We start from the raw sequence: 13,935 nt of genomic DNA on the forward strand, positions 1-13,935 counted from the left end.
CTGATTTGGAGAACACAGCAGCACAAAATGATATGACCTCCTCACCCACTGTGCAAAAAAATAAAAACAAGGAAAAGAGTGCAGGAACTACAAGACTCAGACACTGAAAAGGAGTCCAATGCACATGCACATAAGCAGCAGACTGTTGAAATCACTGCAAATCAAAAGACACAGATAAGTCGTCGTTCTAGAATACAACAATTTTATAGAAGAAGGGCACGTTCTGCAAACCAAGATGAGTGCCATGCCAGTGTAGTAGAAATGAAGCTGCTCAAAGTCCAAAGGCTGCAAGGGAAAGATATAAGGGTAATGAAGGGCAAACTCAATCATATCAGTCAAGACATCAGTGCCATGAGTAACAGTCTAAGTCAATTGACAAAGGTAATTGAAAGTGCAGATATGGCGTCATGTAATAAACTGGACCACATGGCAACAGCCATGGAAACCGTGTGAAGCAATACAGGCACAGAACATTGCCAATTGCAATAGGCACTTGAGGTTAATGTCTAGCATGCACACTTACACCAGAGCATTAAATCGTTTGACCAATAGCAATGCTCAAATAATTAAACATACAGTGTGCATGCAGAAGGAATTAAGTAAATGTTGTAGTAAGCTTTCTGAAGGAATGATGTCCCTCAAAAGTACTGAGGATATCATGAAACCAGACATAAGTGTGCTTCAGTCAGTACGAGGGGGCAATAGTGATGAGAATGCTAAACCCAGTTGTAATTCAAAACCTACTCAAGTAGTTGAACGCCGCAGCTCAAGACATCTTGAACAGAAAACAAACACATCTATGGGTGTCAGCAATGTAAAAAGCAAAGCTTTAGGTGTGTGAGGAAGAAAGTAAAGTTTTTGGAAATAAATTGACTGCCTTCCGAAGGATTGACAAAATGAAAAAACTGCTCAGAGACTGGAGAAAGTCAAAGCAAAATATTTCTATCATTTAAACTTGACATGCATTAATATGTCCTGTGTTTCTCCTTACTTCATTTTATGTTTCAAAATAAATTTAAATAACATTTGCTCAAAATTGACATGCTGCTTACCTCTTTTAAAAGTAATGTTCAGTAATTTCTGCCCTTCTTCTCCTTCCTTCTGCTGCATCTGGTCCATGAAGCCTTGCATGGGGTTGTTGTGGCTGGTTGTCAATGTTTGGTAGTATATTCTCAAAATCCAGTTCTAAGACTCTTCTAGTGGCTATGTTGTGCTGCATATTTTACAGCACACCTCAGGACGATATTGTTATGCTCCGAAGGTTTTATGCAGTATGTGAAACCTAGACTTCATGATACCAAAGGTCCTCTCTATCACATTGCGGGTGGATATATGGGCATGGTTGTGGTGCTGTTCTTTGCGGGTTGCTGGAGTAAGATATGGTGTGAGTATATGTGACCTCACAGCATATGCACTATCACCTATGGGTTAGGAAAATGGTAGACATGCAGTTAACATATCATGCCACTGCATGGTACAAAATGAAATTTATGCAAAAATGACAGTATTTACCAAGCAAATATCCATCTCCAAATTCTCCTGAAAGCAGTCGAGCATGGATGGCACTATGTTTGAAAATGTAGGAGTCATGGGAACTCCCAGGGTAACTTGCAACTAAATCTGTGATGATTGATTTTGAATTACAAATTACTTGGATGTTTAAAGAATGATAACTTTTTCTGTTGCGAAAAATGTACTCATTCACAGATGGGGGACAAATGGGAACATGTGTGCCATCTACACAGCCTATGACATGTGGAAAATTAGCCATGTTATAGAAGTCTAACTTGGTTTCCAGCAATTCCTGCTGTTTTTGGAAAAAAAATGTGATGCTTTATCCTTTGCAGCATTGCATTTAGAAAATCATTAAAAATTCTAGATAGTGAACTCTGTGAAACCCCCCGAGCAACAGCTATGACTCCCTGGAAGGACCCCGAGGCTAGAAGGTGTAGAGAACATAATACACCTGCACATGGGTGGGTATGGCTAGGGTCCTACGTGTTTGTCTATGCAAAATAGGGTCTAATTCAGCAATCAGATCTAAAATGGAGTCAGCATTAAGCCTATACTTATCATATATTTCAGCCTGTGTCTGACCAAACAAAGTGATGCGCAATCTGAATATTCTTTCATTAAGCATCCTTCTCCTCCTTCCTGCTGCTCTCAACCTCCACCTATGTGCCAGGACAATGACTGCTGCCATCCTCAAAGAGTTCTTGTTCAACTGTGGAACCCCTTAAATACCCTCTAAATTGGTTTCACATGTTTAAGCAAAAAAAAAAAATTACCACCTGCTCTCAGTACTTCTAAATTTAAGAATTCTTAAATGCGATTTCTTAGAGAATCGCAATTTGCGATTTTTGATGCATGCACTGTTTTTGATAAAATATAGTGATTCCTTAAATTTGCGATTTTTTAAGGAATCGCTAATCCAATTGTGATTTCTAAATTTGCGAAAAATGTATTTCAACATGATGCATCTCAAAAAAGGAAATTGCATTCGCAAACGGCCGAATTTTGCGATTCGCACCGTTTGCGAATGCAATTCTGTTTGATGCATGTGGGTATATGTTTTATAAGGGTGACATGTGTGCTGCAAGAAAGTGTACATCTCAGTATAAGTTTGATACTCAATTGTCCATGAATACTTGGCATAATTTAAGAGTGTCCATTAAAGCAGTCAGGCAAACATTTTTCTTGAATGGAAATGCCATTTGTAGACCTAAATCAGCCAGAACAACATCATTACATTGAGGCCAGATACCACGACATCCTACGATAAAGCCATGAAATTTAACAGTTTTGCATGTTGTGATATCTTTGATTTGCTGTGACAGATCCTGATAGTATTTCACCTTACTCTCAAATGCTAATTCAAGGGAATTCTAAGAGTTTTCATAACGAATTGAAACATCAATGACTACAGCTGTACCATTTTTGGTAAACACTACATTTGATTTTCGTAGTTCTCCTTGATTATTCTTAACATGAGGTTCCCTATATGCCATCCAACCACACCTTTTTGATCTATCAATGAGCAATTCCAGAATTTTGTTATGTCTTTTTATCCTAATGTCCTTGGTTTTAGGACATGCACCTGAGATATGAGAAATTATTTCACAAACATCATTACAATACCTACATGTAGCAAATGCACAATTTCTTCCCCTGGTAATGGTTTCTCTGGTATATAAAACATTTGCTCTTAACATTAGCGCAGCCATGTACTTGTTTTCTTTCATTTTGTTATGCTTGCTGATCCAGAAGTTTGAGGTTGGATTACTTGCTAAGTATTTTATACCATCACCTTGGACAGGGAGATTTGCCCATTTCTCAAACTCTTCTTTTCTCCAATCATATGTTGCTAACTGTGAGAAGTTGGCCTGATATGTAGTGTTTCCAATTCTGGAACCACTTTGTATCAGTCCAAACAATCCCTTATGGTGTATGGATGTAAGTCAACCTTGTTAGACAAGCTATCCTAGGGGTAGCATGGACTAAGCAGCCTTAAAGGCTTAACTTAAGAGGTCGTGTTAAGCGAGCTGTTTTCCCACATACAATCCTGTAATACCAAATGAAAGAACACCACACAAGTATATATTATAACAATATATGTGTTTATTTCTAAATTAATTCCCAGTACTCTTTATGAGCAAAGGGGCACAAGCGTTAAATCAAAAGCACAGTATAACATATAGAGTTGCACAATTATGGATGAGGGCGGGTGGCCACTCAAACCATATACTAAAAAAATGGTATAAGAGATACCAATCGAACAGTGGTTAGGCCTAGGGCCCAGAGAATCGCTGGGAGCAGTCAGGATAGCAATGCTGAAGTCGGGAGAAGCCCGCAGGACTCGGGTGCAGCACGTAAAGTGCGGCTTGCACCAATGCAATGTCAATGGTGCGTAAAATTACACAAAGTTAGTTTAAAGATACTTCCGCTGAACCTAGAGGAACAAAACTTAAGACACAGACCCTAGAGGTGTGTACCAACGTGGGCACACCGGCGTTGCAATGTTACCTCACCCACATGAAGTGGGTGCACAGGGTCGAAGTGGCGTCGGGTTTTGACACTCATGTTCTTGGTGCTTGGAGCTGGAGAAGCTGCAGGCGATGGGAAGCAGAAGTGTCCGGTGTGATCCAAGGGTGGATCGAAGTCGAGATGAATCTGAAAGCAGAGGGGAAAGAGGCTGGGTCACTCAGCAGTGACCAGGGTGGAACCAGGACGGAACCAGGCAATGTTGGGCGCAATCAGATGGTTGTTGAGAGGCTTACCTCCGCTGTCACGTGGGCTCTGGGGCATCTCCGACGTTCAGGAGCAGGTCACGATCTGTCCCACGCAGGCTCTCGCCGTCAGCACCATCGGCTTCAAGATTGCAGCAAACAGCACTTGGCAAAAGCAATCCACGCGGAACCGGGAGATTGCTTCTCACTCAGACCAGGAGGGTCAGAGTGAGGGCTCCTTTTCACAGGAGCTGGTGCAGATCTGGAGCAACCAGAAAAGCAAGCCGGTTTTGGGTTTTCATCGGCACAGGGGCCACAAGCTAGCTGGCTAGTGACCGGGCCAACGCGTCGAGCCAACACAAGCAGAAGGGCTCCACGCAGCACTCGTCAAGTGTGGAGGGGGTAGCTTTGGTGCAAGTGTAGCTCAGGGTTGGGGCTTCTCAAACCCCGGTGTACAGCTTCGAGGGTCACTCGTGGGCTGCATGGTCAGCGTCTCGTGGCCTTTTCAAGATGGCGTGCCCCACGCTTCCGGTCGCCTCCACGGGTCTCAGCTCTGCAGGGACTGTGGATTGGGCTGGGAGAAGGCAGGCAAGCTTGATCTCGTCAATCTCTGTTGCTCGAGTTCCGGCGGGAACTGCAACAAAGTAAGGGTCGAGGTGCTGGATGGTGCCTGTTTGCACAGGGTGGTCACTCCTTGACCACAAGGGAGATTCTTCAGTCTTCTACGTTGAGTAGTAGGTCAAAGGGTCCAGAATTTGTTTCTTATGTTTCTTCAGGATAATCTGAGTTGCATTGACACTGCTCCCACTCTTATTCGAATCTGGTGGGCTGGACATCCTGCTAGGTTCCCTCCTATGGGTGGGACCCAGGAAGATACACCCCTTTCCTTTGATCCTGGCCACGCTGGGACTGGGGCTGGATGCCCCAGAACCGGTTTGGCCGGATTATGCAAGGGGCAGCCTTGTGCTCCCCAGGCAGTGTCTGGTTTCTTTGAAACCTCCCTGCTACAATCCACTATCTCCTGTCTGGGGTAGTTTAACACCGCCCTGCAACAGGAAACCCTTTGTCCAGGCCACCATTTGCTGAGTTTCGGTCAGCAGCAGGAGGCCAGACCCGTGTCTGTGGCAGAGGCATCCATTTTGTGGATCTGAGGCACTTTTAAAATCAACCGCGTTTCAGTAAAGTAACATGTCTTCTCCCTCTAGAAGGATGGAATTCTACCCCCATTGCCAGAACTGGCGAGGGGGTATTATTCCAATTCGTATGACACCTTACACAACATGTTTTGATAAAGCCAAACCAAAGTTGCTATATAACCACGAGGATTATAAGGCACTTTAGAGTATATGGTATGGCATTATCCCGGATCAGCATAGGGAGTTGTTCCCGACAGCTGCAGACAGGCTCAGCTCATGCCAGAGCTCCATCTCACATAAAACCACGCACTCTGCCTCCAGGATTGATAAGGCCTTCCATAGGAGTGACTCACAGGTTTATATGTGTCCAGATATAGGTTTAGATATAGGTATACCATATCTAAGCAAGGGGTAATTACACCCACTTGCCCCAGCTGAGTGATCAGCCAGTTGTGTCAATTTAAGAACCAGCCAGGGGTGGCAAAAGCTATGCTTCAGCCCCTGGTAGGCCTTGGTGGCACCTATGCCCTGAGCACCTATAGTGCATGGTACAGGGGCTGACAAGGAGTCCATTTCCAATTGTGCTATGTGCCTATAGCACATGTATTACAAATTTAGAGAGAGAACAGCAGGCTGGGGGTCTGATTAGCAGGCCCATAGCCTCAGTAAGTCGAAAACCAGTGAAGCAAAAAGCAAAAATTGGGGTGACCATAGGATAGCAGACCCTACTCTCCTACACTAACAAATTCAAATCATAGCTCAAAAAGCAACTGTCTAAAATGTTGAGTTTGTGTGTTTTGATTATGTTATCAATTTTTTTATTTATAATTTCTCCTACATACAGGAATGAATACGCTATGTACAGGTCTGGAGCTGCCCTGAGATACAATAAACTATTGACTTTATTGAGACAAATTTGCGTACATAGTTTTGGTATACTGAGGCCCCAAAAAGATCTTTTCGAATTTAGGAGACCATCAAATGTATATGCAGGAAGGTGTAGAAAGTGTTTGACATACTTTTTTATTGTTTGATCCAGAAAAATCAACGTTTTTGCTTCTGTTCCTGTCATTTCTAATTTGAATGATAGTTTAGGTACCAAGTACTGGCACAACATTTCAATTTTCTTTGTGGGCTTAAGTGGTAGATTATCAAGTTTTTGAGCCCAATTGACAAGAACTTCATTGATTATGTTGTTGCTTGTATGACCAGTGTGTGGATCAAAGTTCAATCCAAGGTATCTCTCACTTTCTCCTGGATGAATATTTTCAATATTTTCTTTTTCAAATTGCCATGGTTTACAGTTGTTAATCAGTCTTTTATCTTTATGGTAACTGATATAAAATCCATGTGTCTTTTGCACATTCAGTTTTAATCCTGTAGCTTTACTGAACTTTTCAATGATCTTCAGATTTGTACTCATTCCTTCCCAGGTACTGCTGAGCACTGCGATGTCATCGGCAAAGGCGAGAGCGGTGATTTGCTCAATAAGACCATCTGATCCAAATGTGAAGCCCTTGCCATTTTTCTGAAGATCACAAATCAGAGGATCCATGGCAATGTTAAATAGTAGTGGGGATAAAGAGTCACCTTGTTTGACCGCAGATTTCATTATTATTTCAGTAGTAGCTTCGTTGTTCTTTCCCTTGAAAGATGTTGTTGATTCAGTGTATAAATCTTTTATTATTTCTCTGATGTTTGATGGGACTCTTTGCCTTGCAAGGCTCTGTATGATGTGACCATGGCTGACAGAGTCGAAGGCTTTTGATATATCAATGAACACAACTGCTAATGAGTGACTGTTTTTTGTGCCCCTTTTATGATATTTTGCAGGAGAGTCAAATTCTCGAGACAGCCTCTCACCTTCATGAAGCCTTTTTGTCTCGTATTCAATTCAACAAAAAATGAGAGCGCTTTTAGTTAATATTTTTGTGAATAACTTCATGAATGCAGTACCGCTGGTAATTGGACGCCAGTTACTGATTTTTGTAAGTTCACTAATCGATACATTCTTGGGTATCAAAATTGATCTGTTCTTTTGATAATTTCTGCTACTCTTCTCATCAACAACCAAGACGATAGAACTCTGGGCAGCAGTCTTGGTTGCCTGCTGTGCACTTTATATAAGCCATTCAGACCTGTCTTATCAAGACCCAGTGCTTTTCTTTAGATTGGAGCTCTCAAAGGCATGAGTTATTTCGAGCAGTGTTATTTCTTTGCAAAGATTTCTAATTTTATAGTCCTCTGGTATCCGATCAATCGGCATGAATTTAGGGCTCTTCTTGTTTTCTTTTTCAATTATGCTTTTGTAGTATTGAAAGATTTCATCAGCACTGATTTGGCAAGTGGCATCTTCTGCCCCATCAGTAATAATCCTGGCAATTTTCTTTTTGTCTTTCTTAAACATTGCCGGGTATTCTTTATAGATGCCCTTTGCTTTTGCATAATTTTTCTTGTGCGTCCAATTAAGCTTTCCGTTTTCTTGTCTTTTTTGTTATCTGGTTTCCTACTGAGGCATTCTGGTGCTCATCCTGAGCAGAGTTCATAGGCTCATTATTGATGTTACTTGTTGGTTCATTTGTTGGTACACCTGCTAGAGCAGGACTTATATCAGTGGTGTTTTCTGCTATGTAAGTCACTACTTCATCCATCAGATCCATGGCATCATCGTGCTGCTCTACGTTTTGAGTGTACTTCTCGATTTCTGATATTCTGTCTTCCAGTTCATCAAAGTTCATGATTTTGTACGCACGTTTCCGATTGATAAAGTCTCTGTGCTTTTCTGTTGTTACTTCCACTGTAACCTCTGGTTCATCGCAAGAGTCATTTTCAGAAACATTTGATGCTTGCAGTACATCTTTTGCTGATTTTTTGCTTTTACCTCTTCTATCCCTTCTTTTTTCTGTAATTTGGTTTTGGTTCTTGTTGTTAAAATGTGGAACCATCAGTGCATTATCATTCCTCTTATTTTCATATACCTTTTCCAATTCTGCTAGTGGCAGTATTTCTTCCCATAATTTTGAACGTTTGCTGCTTGCTAGAGCTGCTAGTCTAGCCTCATTTTGCGCTCTTGGATGCGCATGCCGAGCATGTTGAGAAACACCAATTTTTGTTCCAAATCTGAGGTCACAGAAGCTGCATAGGAATGGCAGCTCTCCTTTTTGAGGTCTTCCTTTACATTTGGCATAATGGCATGCAATATTGTGGTATTCGGCTTCTTTGTCATATTTTGAACAGTACGTTTTGAGATAGAAGCCTTTGTGCTTGTTGGAGACATGTTTTCTCAGTTCTTTAAAAGTTCCCATTATGTCTCCACACAAGTCACATGTATATTTTTCGTTTGGGTACTTCCAATAAGTGACTTTTTTCGTGTAATCACTTTTCTTTGTTACTACATCTTTGTTGACCTTGTACACATCGGGAAGATTTTCAAATTTTGCTGTACCAATGTCATTCTTGGCTGAGGTGGCTACAAACTCAATGGATTTGCTGAGGTCTACTGTTGTGTCTTCTTCTGCTATAAGGAGTGAACTAGGGCCTATATCGTGATCTGAATCGTTGTTATTCGTTGCATTATTATAAGCTAGTGCTGGTTTGTCAAATTCGGTGAGGAGGTTAATGATTTCTGGGAAAGACAGCACCTCCTTACGCCATCTTTAACAGGATTTTTATTCTCCAGGAACTACCCCATCTGGAATTGGGTTTGTTTGCTTCACCATTTATCACTATCATGCTCGCTGCCACGATAGAACCTTGTTTGGCCTGTCTCTATATGCCTCTCTACGCAGAGTCTAGCACTTCAGAGGCAGTTACCAGTAAAGGCCACTACAACCAAGAATAGGTTAAGAGAGTCATAGTTACTCCCGCCATTTACACGCGCTTCATTGAATTTCTTCACTCTGACATTCAGAGCACTGGGCAGAAATCACATCGCGTCAACACCCGCCTCTGGCCTTCGCGATGCTTTGTTTTAATTAAACAGTCAGATTCCCCTAGTCCGCACCAGTTCTAAGTCAGCTGCTAGGCGCCGGCCGAGGCAGAACGCCGGTCCAGCACCCCCGGGGAGGGGGCACGGGGAGAGGTGACCACCGCACCTGGGGCGATCCACAGGAAGGGCCAGAGGCAGTCGACACAACAAAGCTGCTGCCAGGGGTGCTGTAACACCCTCCACATGAGCAGAGCGCCACCTGCCACCCCAAAGCCTTCCCAGCCGACCCGGAGCCGGTCGCGGGGCACTGCCGCCGAGGAAATACACCGTTCGGGGGCCTGGTAGGGCCTGGGCGCCGGTCCCGTGCTGGGGATCCGGAACTCCCAGGCCACCGACCTTCCCGCCATGTTGAATCCTCCGGGTGGACTGCACGGACCCAACACGTTTACCACTTGACGGTTTCACGCCCTCTTGAACTCTCTCTTCAAAGTTCTTTTCAACTTTCCCTTACGGTACTTGTTGGTTATCGGTCTTGTGCCCGTATTTAGCCTTAGATGGTGTTTACCACCCACTTTGGGCTGCATTTCCAAGCAACCCGACTCCGAGAAGACGATCCCGGCACGCCGGGGGCCGCTACCGGCCTAACACCATCTGCGGGGTGAGCCTCAATCAGAAGGACTTGGGCCCCCTGAGCGACACCGGGGAGTCGGTCTTCTGTACGCCACATTTCCTTCGCCCGCCGCAGGGCGGGGATTCGGCGCTTCCCTCTTCACTTGCTGTTACTGGGGAAATCCTGGTTAGTTTCTTTTCCTCCGCTTAGTAATATGCTTAAATTCAGCGGTTCGCCATGTCTGGTCTGAGCTCGTAGTCGGAAGAATGACGCTGGAGAGTCAAGGGGGTTGCTGGGGGGAGGCCAGGCCCTTGCTGGAGCAGGGGCCTGGCGTACCCAACAGCGCATGCCCTCTTTCCCTGGATCGCATATGGAAGGGGTTCGCCCTCTTCGGGAAGCCGGCTGCGGAGGTGGGCGCCCAAGGCGCGTGCACGTGGGCAGTCGGTGGGACACCACAGACAGTGTCGTGTGGCACGCAGCTAGGTGCCCCGGCTCAGGCCCGGGGCAACCAGTCACCAGGCCCCTTCTCTAGACCAGGCGCGCCGGCGGCGTATCTTCGCGGCAGGACCCGGCGAGGGACCCTGCCATGGGTGATCGGGGGATCGGAACTTGTGGGGCGATGAAGGGGAAGCGGAGCTAACCCTGCGATGGCCCCAGCCGCGTCCCAGGGAAGCCCCGGGGCGATTGATGATCGAGCGACCCTCAGATAGGCGTAGCCCCGGGAGGAACCTGGGGTCCGCAAGGTGCATTCGAAGTGTCGATGATCAATGTGTCCTGCAATTCACACTAATTCTCGCAGCTAGCTGCGTTCTTCATCGACGCGAGAGCCGAATGATCCACCCCCAAGAGTCACAGGCAACTTTTCAAAAATGTTCACCCACCTGCAGGTGCAGGAGAGGTGGGAGGAAGGCGACACCGTCCGTCCGCCGCCCACACGATGAGAAGGCCCTGGCGCCCCGTTCAAGGCTTCCCCTCTGGGAGTCAGACTGCACTGTTGGGAGGGACTGCGCGAGTCTTCAAACCCTTCGGCCTGGCCACACGGGACCTGGTCAAACCGGGTACCTGGCAACGAGGGAGGGTCGCTCCACCTGAGACAAGCATATGCTACTGGCAGGATCAACCAGGTAACCGCACCTGATGACGGTGTTGGGGGGCCGCATGCCCATCTCCCCGACCGGCAACCTTTGTGCACGCCCTCCATCTCTCGGGAGCCTGCCAGGGGAAGGAGCCCTCCCACCTGGGCGGGAGGGCTCGCTGGAAGGGTGTGGAATGGTGCGGTCGCATAGGTACCGGCAGGCCCAGCCGCCTTCTCCGGTATGGAGAGGCGGTCCAAGGCACAGCCTGAGCAAGACGCAGGGGTGCTGGAGCCTGGCGGCGGTGGCACCCCTCGGAACGGTCCTTCCGTGCTGCTGTGGAAACATTCAGGGAAGAGAGGGGTGACGCTAAGGCGCGCGGGGCCAAGGGACCCGCTGGAAAGCAGCATCCGCGGACCTGGCACCACCCGACCCCTCCTTATCAGGTCGGACCACTGGGGGGCACAAGCTGCTGGGGCCGCTCGGCCTTCGCTCTGCTCGGAAGACCATCACACTTCTCAGCTGTTGTAGTGACCAAGATCACCTGGCATGGACCACATCAACAAGGCTCAAGACATTTCTTCCTCATATGTTTCTTCACCAAGACCCAGTCTCCTGACTGCTCCTGATGTGGTAGTGCAGTAGCTACTTCAAACTGATGAGACACAGAATGAACCACGTCAGCCAACCCCTTATAGTAATTGAGCACCAAATTATCTTTGATATATTGGCAGGCACAGCAGGCAGTCTCATAGCCCTCCCATTATGATCTCATGGAACGAGAGTCCAGTTTTCTGATCTGGGACAATGTGAAAACTCATCAGCACAAGAGGTTAAGCAACATGCCATTTCAAAGATGTCAAGCACATACTTTAGTAATTCTAGATTTCAAAGTGTTGTTGATTTGTTCCACAATACCCTAGGCTTCTGGCCGATAACTGCAATGTAATCTCTGATCCACTTGTAATGCTGCACATAGCATTCTCAAGACCTCATTATTTCATGCGTTTCTCTGTCTGACTCTAAAGAGGTTAGAAATCCAAATCTTGGAATAAGTTCCATCAATAGCAGCTTAGCTACAGTGAGGCTATCACATCTCATATTCGGATGGGCTTCCAAGCAACAAGAAAAGATGCACACCACCACTAAAATGTACCCCAGCCCCTTGCATACTGGCAGCTCTTCAAAGTCCAATTGCATCCTGTTGAAAGGACCTCCAGATCTCCCTTCGTGACTCAGTGTGACAGCAGTTCACTTTCCCACATTCATTTGCTGACAAATCACACACCGATAAACACAATACCTCAGCCATCGCTTTAAACTTCATATTAAACCAAGTCTGCCTAAACAATCTCACCATGGCACCTCTTCCTACATGCATGGAACCATGGAAATACCATGCCATCGGGGGCAACAAACTATTAGGCCTTTCTGGTCTCCCAATTCAGAAAAGGGGGTGGTGATGAACAGAGTGTCTGAATTAAGCAGACCACTCTTACCCAGTCCAAAGATCAGGGCTTGATCCATCACCGTTATTTATCTCACTGCACCATCCCAGCTCAGAACCTGGCTATATGCAAATCAGTCTGTCCCTGGCCCAGTGCATCATGGAAACAGGGCAGCCTAAACTATCAAGCCAATTCTTCACCAGAAAGGAGACAAGCTACCGCGGACCGGTTTCTGGCATTTCAGCCGTCTTCGGCCCGGCTTGCTTGAATCCTGATGGTGCAGTAAGAAAGGGACTCATGTCTGAGTATACCCTGCCACACCTATAGTGGCCAAAAACGATTCAGAAAAGGGGGTGGTGATGAACAGAGTGTCTGAATTAAGCAGACCACTCTTACCCAGTCCAAAGATCAGGGCTTGATCCATCACCGTTATTTATCTCACTGCACCATCCTAGCTCAGAGCCTGGCTATATGCAAATCAGTCTGTCCCTGGCCCAGTGCATCATGGGAACAGGGCAGACTAAACTACCAAGCCAATTCTTCACCAGAAAGGAGACAAGCTACCGGGGACCGGTTTCTGGCATTTCAGCCGTCTTCTGCCCGGCTTGCTTGAATCCTGATGGTGCAGTAAGAAAGGGACTCATGTCTGAGTATACCCTGCCACACCTATAGTGGCCAAAAACGATTCAGAAAAGGGGGTGGTGATGAACAGAGTGTCTGAATTAAGCAGACCACTCTTACCCAGTCCAAAGATCAGGGCTTGATCCATCACCGTTATTTCTCTCACTGCACCATCCCAGCTCAGAACCTGGCTATATGCAAATCAGTCTGTCCCTGGCCCAGTGCATCATGGGAACAGGGCAGACTAAACTACCAAGCCAATTCTTCACCAGAAAGGAGACAAGCTACCGGGGACCGGTTTCTGGCATTTCAGCCGTCTTCGGCCCGGCTTGCTTGAATCCTGATGGTGCAGTAAGAAAGGGACTCATGTCTGAGTATACCCTGCCACACCTATAGTGGCCAAAAACGATTCAGAAAGGGGGGTGGTGATGAGCAGAGTGTCTGAATTAAGCAGACCACTCTTACCCAGTCCAAAGATCAGGGCTTGATCCATCACCGTTATTTATCTCACTGCACCATCCCATTTCTGAAATGCCAGAAACCGGTCCCCGGTAGCTTGTTTCCTTCCCAGTACAAGAATTGGCTTGGTAGTTTGGTCTGCCCTGTTCCCATGATGCACTGGGGCAGGGTCAGACTAATTTGCATATAGCCAAGTTCTGAGCTGGGATTGTGCAGTGAGCTAAACAACGGTGATGGATCAAGCCCTGATCTTTGGACTGGGTAAGAGTGGTCTGCTTAATTCATACACTCTGTTCATCACCACCCCCTTTTCTGAATCATTTTTGTCCACCATAAGCGTGGAAGGGTATACTCAGATGTGAGTCCTTAGCTCATTGCACCATCAGGATTCAAGCAAGCCGGGCCGAAGACGGCTGAAATGCCAGAAACCGGTC

The 13,935-nt window shown here is 46.1% G+C and overlaps 1 non-coding gene across 1 annotated transcript; it reads right to left on the reverse strand.

Moving 5' to 3' along the window:
* Positions 1-10,596: 10,596 nt before the first annotated feature.
* LOC147662583 (5.8S ribosomal RNA) lies at positions 10,597-10,751 on the reverse strand. The gene has a single exon (XR_015305542.1). It is a non-coding gene; the product is annotated as a 5.8S ribosomal RNA (ribosomal RNA).
* Positions 10,752-13,935: the final 3,184 nt, after the last annotated feature.

This window comes from Lissotriton vulgaris, unplaced genomic scaffold, assembly GCF_964263255.1.
Source record: "Lissotriton vulgaris unplaced genomic scaffold, aLisVul1.2 SCAFFOLD_2451, whole genome shotgun sequence".
NCBI lineage: Eukaryota > Metazoa > Chordata > Amphibia > Caudata > Salamandridae > Lissotriton > Lissotriton vulgaris.